We start from the raw sequence: 12,394 nt of genomic DNA, 5'->3' as shown, positions 1-12,394 counted from the left end.
AACATTTCAAAAGACTTTTTGCCAGTATCAAATTAATTTATTTATTTTATAAGTCCTTATCAAGTTAATTATCATACATGCAGATTAACAACCAGACTAAAAACAAGACATAAAAAACACATAAAACAGTTCTACCACATCAAGGTACACTTTTAAACACATTGTCCATGCTAGATTACAGCAACATTTCTCGCTTTTTTTTCCCTATTGTTTTCTCTTTTATTCTGCGCTTTGCTTACACATCGGGTTTCTCGTGTAAGAGAAACAATGGGATACTCAAGCTTGTGTGTCTGATTCACTTTGCACAACATTACGGTCTCCAGGTACATTCCGTTTCCTACAAATGACTCAGGCTGATCCTTCTTTATGGCAGAGTAGTACTCCACTGTGTATAGATACTACATTTTCCTTATCCGTTCATCCGCTGATGGACGCACAGGCTGCTTTTAAGACTTAGCTATTATGCATTGTGCTGCTCTAAGCAGGAGTACTCAGATATCACTGCGATACGACGTCTTTCACCCTTTTAGAAACATACCTAGAAGGGGAATATCTGGGTCAGATAGAATAATAATTTTTAGTTTCAAAAATGATTATTAAAAGGCAGCCAGGTTCAGTGGCATACACCTGTAATGCCAGCTACTCTGGAGGCTGAGGCAGGAAGATCATAAATTAGAGGCTAGCCTGAGCAAGTTCACAAAGATCTGTATCAAAATAAAAATTAAAAGATTTGGAATGTAACTCAGTGGTAGAGAACTTGCCTAGCGTGTGTTCGGGTCTGGGTTCAATTCTCAACACTGCCAAAACATTAAAGGAAAAGAAAAAGTGGCAGTCATATATCAGCTTCCAACCCATTCTACAAAGTAATTTTCTAGTCACTCGAGGCCAAATTAGATCCACAGCACACTTATGAGAAGAGTTAAAATTCCTCAAACTGACAATCCCACTTGCTTGTGAGGATACAGAGCGATAGGATTTCTCACTTGTTACTGGTAAGAATGCAAAATGGTACTGCCATGAGCGGTGGTACACACTTGTAATCCCAGCATTTGGGAGGCTACGACAGGAGGATTACCATGAGATCTAGGCCAGCCTGGGCTACATAGTGAGTTCAAGGCCAGCCTGAGCTACCTAGCAAGACCCTATTTAAAAAAACCTACAATACCTTACAAGACAGTGTGACAGCTTCTTATAAAACTAAACATAGTCTTGTCCTATGATTCCATAATTGTGTTCCTGGGCATTTATTCAACTTCCTGGAAAACTTATGTCCACAAGAAAACACTTGAATAAGAATGTTTATAGTAGCTTGATTCAAAATTGTCAAATAGACGCTGGGGATTTAGCTCAGCGGCACAGCACCTGCCTGGCAAGTGCAAGGTCGTGAGTTCAATTCCTGGTACAGTGGGGGCGGGGGGAAGGCCTGGGGAGACAGCTCAGTGGCATAAGCATCTGCCTGGCAAGCGCAGGGTCCTGAGTTCGATTCCTAGTACCAAAAAAAAAAAAATGAAAACACCACATACTGTGTGCTTTCGTGCACTATGTGACATTTTGTGGAAGGCAAAAACACAATAACAAAGCACCACAGTAGATACGAGGGTTTGCAGGAGAGGGCTGAGCAGATGAAGCCGAGAGGCACTTTCGGGGTGGCAAAATTACAACAATGACCCCCTAACTGTGCACACGTACAGCGATGCATTTGTTAAAACCCACAGAACTTTGCAGCATAAAGAGTGGTCCTGGGTGTGTGCCAATTTGAAAACATCATTTGGGAGGTAGGGTTTCCCTGAATAGATGCAGACTACGACAGAAGATCTGACTGTATTACAAATGTACACAACACCCTCCCTGGTAGGGCAGATGGAACCGGCACAGGGCTCAGTAATGAGGGAAGTCTACAAGCCCGAAGCCAGTTGAATTGTTGGTATTTAAGGCCAAACTCTAGTTGACAAAGCTGTTTCCATGAGAGAGCAGGTTGACAATTCCAGGACCGCCATACTCGGATACTGGAACTTAACTGAGTAAATGGGGAGCAAGCAATGGGGGTCAGATCTCCCCCTGCTGGGGTGGGAGGTCACAAATAACAAAATGAGAGGACTGAAGTAATCCATGCGATAGTGCTCTAATGTTGGAGACTTCTATAGGGACTCAAGTTTAGCTCGATGAAGATATAGAGAAATAACTATACAGAAATAACTATAGATACATTTATATACATGTATAAGTGTGCAAACTTCCTTCCTGACTCTGTCAGCTAAAAGGGTCTAGAAGCAATGACACCTCAATAGCGAGGAGCATATCTAGCACCAGATGTCAGTTCCAAATACCGTCTGCCAATAAAAGGAACCAGAACTTCCTGAAGAAATGTCTGAATCCATGACCAAGACAGAGAGTACACAAGATGAGTCTAGAATTTTGCAGGGTGGTACTGGGAATCGAACTCAGGACCTTGCTGTTGCCAGGCAGGTGCTGTGCTGCTGAGCTACATCCCCAGCCCCCTAGAACATTTTGTAGCATCACTTTGTAGTGCTAAAAAAAAAGGCCCATATTAATGTGACTAGGTCAAAGGAACGCAGAAATCCACTAAAGCACTCCTAATGAAATTGGAGCTATAAAGTTAGTAAATTAGGGGCTGGGGATTTAGCTCAGCGGCACAGCGCCTGCCTGGCAAACGCAAGGTCGTGAGTTTGATTCCCAGTACCAGAAAAACAAACAAACAAAAAAAAAAGTAAATTAATATTAGACTATAATATAAAAGTAAGCATTCATAAGTCCATACTGATGATAAACATACATAAGTATTTGAATAGATAGCCAGACAGAAAGACAGATAGATAGATAGATAGATAGATAGATAGATAGATAGATAAAATGAGGCCAAGCTCAGGCGTGGAAAAATTCCAAAACCTCCATACAGACTCTCCCCTGAGGGAGACGGACCCCGACTGCCCACTCCTTGAGCGCTCGTTACACATTCTGCCTTCTGATCAAAAAGCGCAGCCCAGAAAGTGCGGAAAGTGACTGCGCAGGCGGGAAAACGGACCACGGCTTCAGTCAGGTGATCAAAGCCCGCATCGAGGAGCGCTCAGTCAGGCCGACAGTGTGTGCTCTTGGTATGGGATGAAAATGAAACTTCTTCGGTCTTCATCCTATAAATCCATGACCTCATGCTAGGCATGAGAGAAACATCAGAGAAGAAAAAAGGAAGCAAACACTGGAAGGTGAGCCTACAGTTACCCCGCCAGGGCTGCCCTAAACTGTCGAGATCATCAAAATCAAGGAGAGTCAGAGAAACCACCACGGCCCGGAGGAACCCTCAGACGACACGGGGAGGAAGTGCAGCGCTGTGTCTGCGCTGTAGCTCAGCGGTGGAGTGCGGCCTACCACGCAAGGCTTTGACCTTGATCTTCCGCACAGAAAAAAAAGTAGTGTATTACCCTTCATAAGATTCTAGAACTCAGGCCTGTAATCCCAGCACCCGGGAGGCTGAGGCAGGAGGATCGTTGCAAGTTTGAAACCAGCCTGGGCTTCAAAGTGAGCTCAAGGCCAGCCTGAGCTGCATACTGAGACCCTGTCTCAAAAAGACCAAAAAAAGAAAAAAAAAAAAAGATTCTAGAACTCAGAAGTTCATTAGGAAAAAACTAACAATATCTGAATAAAATGTGGAATTAATAAGAATGTATTTATTAATTATTTTTAAATGTACCATAGCAATGTAAGATGCCAGCGATAGGGGAAACTGGATGTGAGATACACAGGCTCCCTCCCTCTGCAATGTTATCTCAACTTTCCTATAAACCTAAAACTATTCCAAAAAAGAAAATTTATTTTTTAAAAACACCCCAGAACTGGGAATGCAGCACTTGGCTAAGCAAGCAGAAGGCCCCGGGTTCCCTGAGCTCAGTCCCCCGCGCTGTGAAACAAAGGCACACGTGATACGTCAAGGAGTACTAAACAGTGTGAAGAAGACAGCAGTACATCTCCATCACTCAGAAGAAATACTGAAGACCTTCAAGATGGCAGTCACAGGACAATTTTACTCCAAGGTTAGTTTCAACATCTCTTCCCTTCCTTTACAGTGGGAAAATAAAAGGAATATTAATGCTACTGTTGGTAAAAACTAAAATAAGAAGTTAAATAAAAGAGGTAGTAGGAGATGATGCTTGCTTACTGCAGTAACTACGAAGTCTTTTGTCTCAGGAGTTCTGACGCTGGCCCAACACAAAGCAGAATAAATCATCGGACACAAGGAGCTGTTAGCTACACCCTGAAATATTGATCTAGTGTCCAGGTTGTGATGCCATCATAGAAACAGGGACATAGCGCTCAGAAGAAGGGCAGAATCCAGAGACAGGGTGTGACTGCTAGGACACTGGGGTTTCTGAAAAGCAGGTTCTAAGACAAGCTTGTTGTCCTTGAAGTTTACTGGGGAAGGGGTTTTTTGGGTTGTTGTTGTTTGTTTTTTAGACAGGGTCTCACTATGTTGTTCAGGCTGGCCTTGAACTGGAGTATGTACTCTAGGCTGGCTTCAAACTCATGGTGATCCTCCTGCCTCAGCCTCCCGAGTGTTGGGATTACAGGCATGTGCCAGCACACCTGGCTGGGGGAGGTTCTTATGGTCAGGGGAATAAAAGAAACTGGATTCTCCTGATCTTAAAGGAACCTTTGCAGTGGAGATGGATCTTCAGAATTCATCCGAAATGGGACAAGGAAGTGGATCTTGAAACCCTAGGTCAACAGGGTGTGAGATACTCCCGCCCCTGGGAAGGTGCGTGACCTTGGGCAGGAAGGCTCGCTCAACTTCAGGGCCAAAGGAGGACTCCGTGGAGGCGTCCTGCAGTGGGATGAACGGTGCCCCCATCCTGGGAGGTCATGTCTGAAGGCCCCACAGAATCCTCTGCCAGAAAGATGTGAAGCCTGGAAGTACAGGAGCACCCCACAGGAAGCCTGGGCAGTCCGCAGAGCCCTCAGAGGCAGAAGAGAAGGCCTGAGGACCTGCGTGGTGCGAGGGGCCCGCGCGGGAGCGTCTCAGAGCGAGTGCACGGAGAGCCTCTTCTGTGTGTGCCTTTATGACCTATGGTCAAAGCTGGGGTAAATGCTGCTGCCCCCCAAATGCCATGAACAGAAGGGCAGCTTTGTAAAAACGTGACAGCGTGTCCCCATCGATGTTATCCACCAGATCTGGCCCCACATGAGTTCTGACTTTTTCCCTAAGTCACATCGGCAGGAAAGGGAACCGTCTGGAATCGGTTCAGGACTCAGAGGCAGCCACGGCAGGGCCGCCAAAGGCTGTTAGGAAGGGGGACTCCCGCGCTTTGGGAGGTGGCGGGAGTGATGAGAGTGTGTTCTAAACAAGGAGAAGGTTTTGAGGGGGTGCATGTGTATCTAACTGTGATAAGTGTGTAAAGCCTAAGCACTGTGTATTGTTTAATCTCACCGCATTTACGTGTGCTTTTGTTGTTTTGCTTTTTGCGGGACTGGGGGTGGAACCCAGGTCTAATGCTTACTAGGCAAACCCTCTCCCACCGAGCCACATCCCCAGCCCTTATGTCAGACAAATTTATTTCCTCTTCTATTGCTCGGAGTCCACAATTCCTTTTTTTTTTTGGTTTTTCTCTGGTACCGGGAACCGAACTCACGACCTTGCGCCTGCCAGGCAGGCGCTTTGCCGCTGAGCTAAATCCCCAGCCCCGGAGTCCACAATTTCAAATTTTAAAAACCCAATGATTTTGGAATTTTTGGTTCTGGCTGCAAGAATGTTTTCTGAGAGGCTTAATTTTGATTTTAAAGTTGACAGATCACACCGCACTGTGTTGAGGGTCTCCATTTCTCAAGGAAGAAGAGTCTCCAAAGAGATAAACGTGGGAATATTGTATTCCAGCGTGGGTGAGATCTCCCTAAAGTACACGCTCAGTGAAAACTGCCTTTCAGTTTTACTAGGGTAAGCAACAGAAAGAGGGGAAAGAAACTTTCTGTTTCCCATGATGCATTTGGCAGACTGAAATTGTAACTCCATTTCTTTTTCACTGACACTAGTCCTCTTGACAATTTTTTAATTTTTTTATTGGTTATACAGATCACTGAATTTATTTCTTTTCTTTTCTTTTTTTTTTTTTTTTTCTTTGTCTTTTTGAGACAGGGTCTTGCTTTGCAGTTCAGGCTGGCCTTGAGCTCACTTTGTAGCCCCGGCTGGTCTCAAACTCGCAATGATCCTCCTGCCTCAGCTTCCTGAGTGCTGGGATTACAGGTGTGCACCACCATATGGGGCTCCAGATCAGTGAATTTCATTTTGACAAGTTCGTAAACGCACAAAACATATTTTGATCATTCTATTTAAGAGCACCCCACAGGAAGTACAGGAGCAGTTTGGGGATTTGCTCAGTTTTAAAATATCTCTTTTTTCCAGAGGAAGCTTAGGAGCTTGGGAAATATGTTAGTGCCTAGAAAAGTGAATCTCGGCTAGCAAATAACAACAAGTATGGCTAAGAGGAAACTAGTGAGAAGCACAAATGCCACGAAACACAGAAGTTTGTCTCCCTGTTCCCTCCCCGCACACAGTGGGACAGCAGTTCTCTTGTCACACATCCCAAGCAGTTACACAGCCAAGACTCCTCACGGAGACCGACTAAAACCAGGCCGCACAGCACTCAGCTTCCAAGACCCTGGCGGGCAGCTGTGTGGCCACGGGAGGCCTGGCTTTCCTTCCTGCCCACGGTGGTGGTCATGCCTCACCAACGACAGGGCAGGGAGCCAGTGTACCTGAAACAGGTGTGTCAGATCACTGCGATGGCAGCAAGCCTCGAAACCACACCGTGAGTCACCAGCCGCACCATTCCTCAGTTCTGCGTTCTTAATGGCTTTCCCAACATTTTGAGGGGTTCACCAGTTTGCGAGGCATCAGTGAACAAGCGGGGACAACCAGGACCCCTGTGGGCTGTCGTCCTGGGCACCGGGGCCTAACTGCCTACAAGTGAGGAGCGGAGCTGTCTCGAAAGCCGGTGTCAGAGTAAAAATCTGAGTTCTCACCCAGTGTCTTGGGCAGTGGGCCCAGACTGAGAGGAAACCTCGTAACTGAGAAAAGTGACCTGGTAGGTTGTGAGCAGAAGTCTTACTAATATTAGTCTGAGCCACCTGACAGCGAGGAGGCCCGCTGAGGGGCCGCTTGGCTGAGAAAACAAAAGCGTTTCCTTTTAGGCATTCCGTGTTTGTTTGGAGCCAGTTCCCTCTAGCTATCTTCTTCCAAATTCTACCCATCTCAAATCTTATTCCCTTGTTATCAAACTCCATTAGCGGGATTTAAGAAGTCTGCCACCCTTCATGAGGAGGAGACTCTTCTTTGCAATCTCCTTCTACAAAATAAGTCCCCATAAATGTTTGCTCTGGAGGTCTGTCACGTCTGCCCTTAAAGGGCTGCTTATCCTGTCTTCATCACTAGCCCGTGGGTGTGAATGTGGAGGGTCCTCTCCTCGGGGGTGGAGGGTCCCTGCGACAGCTCCAAGCTAGCCGGTAGAGAATGCAAGCCAAACAAACAAACAAAACCTGAAACCTGAAATTTGCATCTGACTGGGACCTCACTGGGAGCACCCTCCCCGGGCAAGAGATGCTTTTGAAATAGGAGGGGAGGGTTAGGGCTTGCACATTTCGGGCAGCCTCAGGCTGACTTCTAAAACCTCCCAAGTAGACTTCTGTCCTCCCTTATCAATGCGCCGTATTTCAGATGGGGCCCGTGAGTGCATGAGAATAAGCCAAGTGTTAAAAGTTGATCACGGAAACTCAGAGTGCGCCCATGTGCGCGCCCGGCTAGAACCTGGAAGCCTGCCCCCCCCCCAGATGTAGTCAGCACTGTCCAGAGTGAAGGCAAACAAAAGCCTGAAAAGAGTTGTGAGAGAAGTATCTGAAACAGTGGACCTTTCAAACGTCCTTTAAATTATGCTTGTTTTTTTCCAGAGGTGGTGGAATGAGGTGGCGGAGAGCAGGGCTCCGGACGGCTGGGTCTGGGTGAACCATACAGCCTTTGGGATGTCCGCAGTCAGTCCGCACGGCTCAGCATTTATCAGATGAGAATGGCAGTCTCCCCTCCGCAGGTCGGCCGGGGAGACCAGTGAGGTTAGTGTCCACTACGCACTTAGGACTAAGCCTGGCATTACATGTGTTCCATATTATTTCCAGTTCCGCAGTACGTGGGATTTGGCTACCTACGCAGTTCAAGGACAGAACCTTCACACCTTGTCTGCATTTGCAGTCAGCCCAACGCTCAGACTAATCCAAACCTGAACCAGAGATCTGCACGCAACCAATCCAACAAGAACGTACACGGTTCTGTGGTTCTCAGTTATTCACAAATGCGCATGGCAGAGACAGCGAGGGCAAGCGAGAGCCGGCCGGGCGCTGGGCGACTCGGCCTCGCCGCGGAGGACAAGCAGACACGGGCCGAGGAGACCCCAAGAAGCCGGGAGGGCGGAACGTCACCGTGCGCATTCTTCGTGCGAACCTGCGGAGAGGAGCACGAGAAGAGGCACCCAGACGCTTCCGTTCCCTTCGGAGCGTTTTCCAAGTGCTCAGAGAGGGGGAGACCACGGCTGCTGAAGAGAAGGAAAATCTGAAGACGTGGCAAAGGCGGACGAGGCTCGTTGCGCACACTCTCCTCCTCCTGAAGGAGAAACAAAGCAGAAGTTCAAGGATCCCACTACGCCCCAGAGGCCGCCTTCAGCCTTCTGCTCTGCTCTGAGTATCGCCCAAGAATCAAAGGAGAACATCCTGGCCTCTCCCTTGGTGACGTCGCGAAGAAACTGGGAGAAACGTGCAATAACACTGCAGCGGATGACAGGCAGCCCTGGAGAAGAAGGCTGCCGGCTGAAGGAAGAGTACCAGAAGGACATCGCTGCCTGCCGAGCTGAAGGAAAACCTGATGCCGCGAAAAAGGGAGAGTCGAGGCCGAGAAAGGCAAGAAAAAGAAGGAGGAGGAGGAGGAGGAGGAGGATGAACAGGATGAGGAGGAGGAAGAAGACGGAGAGGACGAAGATGAAGAGGAAGGTGATGATGATGAATACGCTGGTTCTAGAGCAGTTTTTTTCCTTGTCTTTAAAGTATTTAACGCCCCCTGTACACAACTCACTCCTTCCGAAGAAAAAAACTGAAATGTAAGGCTGTGTAAGATTTGTTTTTAAACCAGGCGTGGAGGCGCATGCCTGTAATCCCAGCGCTCAGTTCTGTAATCCCGGCAGCACTGCAAGTTCAAGACCAGCTTGGGTTACAAAGTGAGCTCAAGGCCAGCCTGACCTGCATAGCGAGACCCTGTCTCAAAAAGATTTGTTTTAAACTGTACAGTGTCTTTTTTTTTTTTTGTATAGTTAACACACTCCTGAATGTGTCTTTAGATAGCCCTGTCTGCTGGTATTTTCAGTAGCCACTAACCTTTGCCTGGTGCAGTGTGAGGCTGTGGATGGGCTGTGGATCCTGGCTGGTGCACAGCACAAATTAGTTATGTATGGGGACGGTAGTGTTCCATCTTCAGTTGTCTCTGACGCGGCTTCTATGAAATAATTGTTGTTCTGTTAACTGAATACCACTCTGTCATTACAAAATAAAGTTGCAGCTGTTTTGTTGACATTCTGAATGCTTCTAAGTAAATACAACTAAAGAAATACATATGGTTGGTGCACACGCGTAATCCAGCTACTTAGGAAGCTGAGGCAAGATGGGAGTGGTGATGTTATGGTGAAATTACGTTTGGTGGGCAGCAACTCAAATGAACATTAATTTGTTTTGTCATTTTGGAGACAGGGTCTTGCTATGCAGTTCAAACTGGCCTTGAACTCACTTTATAGCTCACACTGGTCTCGAACTCTCAGTGATCCTCCTGTCTCAGCCTCCCAAGTGCCGGGATTACAGGTATGCACCACTGTAATTAATGTGGCCCAGCCCATTAATTTGTAATTACAGTAAATTATATTTGTTTCTAAATTTACAATATGTACATATACATAAATCATACAACAAAAATCAAATATCCTATAATACTTATACATTTATACACTTACAAAGATAAACAGCCCATGACAAATCCGTCTGGAGGTCCTCATCCTCCCGCTCACCCACGTTCACCCAGCTCGTCCTCCCTCCCGGAGGCTGTTAGCATCTGTGTTTGGAGCTGCGTATCTCTCCCTGTCGTGTTTCACACTTTCAACTGCTGTTCTGTCCACACACAATTCGGAGCACTATTTGTGGACTATTTTAAGGTTACCTATATTGTATTACGAATACTACAATGAAACATACGACTTGTACAAATCTTTAAGCATTAGAGATAATGGGCACAGAGCACCCGGAATACTAAAATGTAATGAACCGTGCTTCACATTATTGTCTGTAAAGTGTCTACATGGAACAATACACAGTTCAGCAGGCCTGGGGCCACAAAGGCGGGCCGAGGACCACTCCGGCCACACCAGCCTCCTCGTTACCTGCTTCCCGCACGCCCACTCCTGGCCACCGGGTCTGCTCTTCCACTACCTGCGGGTCTCCTCCCCACTGCAGTCAAAAGCCTCCCCCCTCCTTCCATCCCGACTCGCTGGAGTAGCACCACTGCCCCTCTCTCACTCCTTGTTCCGCTTTATTTGATAAAGCAGTCATCGCCGCTTCTTCCACGTTTCTCCTCCACTAGAATATTGGCTCTTAGAGCATCCCTGTTGCAGTCAGTTCTGTCACCTGAGAGAGGACCTTGCACGCAGCAGGTGTAAAGATACCTGTAGCTCAGCTGCACCGATTGACCAGCGGCCCTATCCATAGTCCAAAGTGTCCTTTGGTCCGCATAACCAAAGTTGCATATCATTAAAACACTTTCTTTCAAACATACCTGATTCTCCTCATCTTATGCCTCATACACAGCGTGTGCTCAGCAGATGTAGTACTGATGCACTTTTCCTAACCAAAAAGTACTCCTTTGATTAAAAGTTATAAGGCCGAGTGTGGCAGCACGCACCTTGTAATCCCAGCACTCGGGAGGCTGAGGCAGGAGCATTGCTGTGAGTTCAAGGCTAGCCTGGGCCTCATAATGAGTTCAGGACCAGCCTGAACGACATGGCAAGAGCCTGTCTCAAAAAAGTAAATAAATTATATGAAAAAAGCAAGACAAGAATACAAAAATGTGCTTTTGAGAAGGACTCTTGGAAACCAAACAAAATGGTAACAAGATTGTAGATACCTGGGTATTTTTCTCTTGTCTCGTATTATTCTGTAGTGCACTATTACCTGTTTAGGGGGATCGGTTTAGAAACAGACACTTCTCTTTTTCCCCAAAACATAACAAAATCTTTATGAAAAAGGATAATATTCTTTTATTAATAAATATTACAAAACAAAACGAAAAATAACATGTTAGAGCTCTTGATCCATACTGGCGAAGTGCTCAAGTACTAAAAGTTGATTCATGTAAATGTTGTTTTATAGTTTTAAATCTGTGCCAGTTGTGTGTCCACAGTTATACCTACACATATCCAATCATGCGTCCCTTAACGATGGGGACAAGCTCACTGCTGCGCAAACCTCTCGGAGCACCCTGACACAAACCTAGAGAACACAGCCTAGACCGCTCAGGCTGTAGGGTCGGTCCTTTGCTCCTCAGCTACAAGCTGGGACAGTGTCTTCCTGTGCTGAGTACTGTAGCACTTTAACACCATGGTAAATATTTGTGTGTCTAAATGCATAGAAAAGGCACAGTAAGAGTACAATGTAAAAGATTTTAAAGGTGTGCGCTTGTGTGCAGCACTTCCCATGAATGGAGCATGCGAGAGCAGAAGCTGCTGTAAGTGAGTGGATGAGTTGGAACTGAACCTGGAGGCCTACAGCATTACCTGTGCTTCTGCGTGGCTTATGAACACTGCACCCCCAGGCTGCAGTGCATTTCTTGAAAACTTTTTTCCTTCTTTGATGCATTAACTGTATCTTTTAGAGCCAGGTGTGGGCACACTCCTGTAATCCCAGGAGGCTGAGTCAGGAGGATTGCTGTGAGTTCAAGGCCAGCCTGAACTAAATAGTGAGACCCTGTCTCAAAAAGACCAAAAAAAACAAAACAAAACAAAACAAAAACACATTTTTAGTTTATAGCTTTTTTAACTTTTGTAAAAACGCTTGGCTTGAATATAAATACATTGCATAGCTATACAAAATATTTTCTTGGTTTCTATATTTATCCTATTTTTAAAAATTTTTTTACTCTGTTTTTCCTTTTAAAAATATTTTGTTAAAAAGTAAGACACAAGCACATACATTTTCCCTGGCCTTTGCAGGGGCAGAATCATCAAAACTTTAACCTCTGGGGGCTGGGGATTTAGCTCAGCGGCAAAAGCGCCTGCCTGGCAAGCGCAAGGTCGTGAGTTCGGTTCCCGGTACCGGA

At 46.3% G+C, this 12,394-nt stretch overlaps 1 pseudogene; it reads left to right on the top strand.

Moving 5' to 3' along the window:
* Positions 1-12,394, top strand: part of LOC102006312 — a 38,179-nt pseudogene that overhangs the window by 25,380 nt on the left and 405 nt on the right.

The sequence above is a fragment of the Chinchilla lanigera genome, unplaced genomic scaffold (assembly GCF_000276665.1).
Source record: "Chinchilla lanigera isolate Chin_1 unplaced genomic scaffold, ChiLan1.0 scaffold00053, whole genome shotgun sequence".
Classification (NCBI taxonomy): domain Eukaryota; kingdom Metazoa; phylum Chordata; class Mammalia; order Rodentia; family Chinchillidae; genus Chinchilla; species Chinchilla lanigera.
Note: the sequence above shows the minus strand (reverse complement) of the source record. Positions and strands in the feature narration are given on the sequence as shown.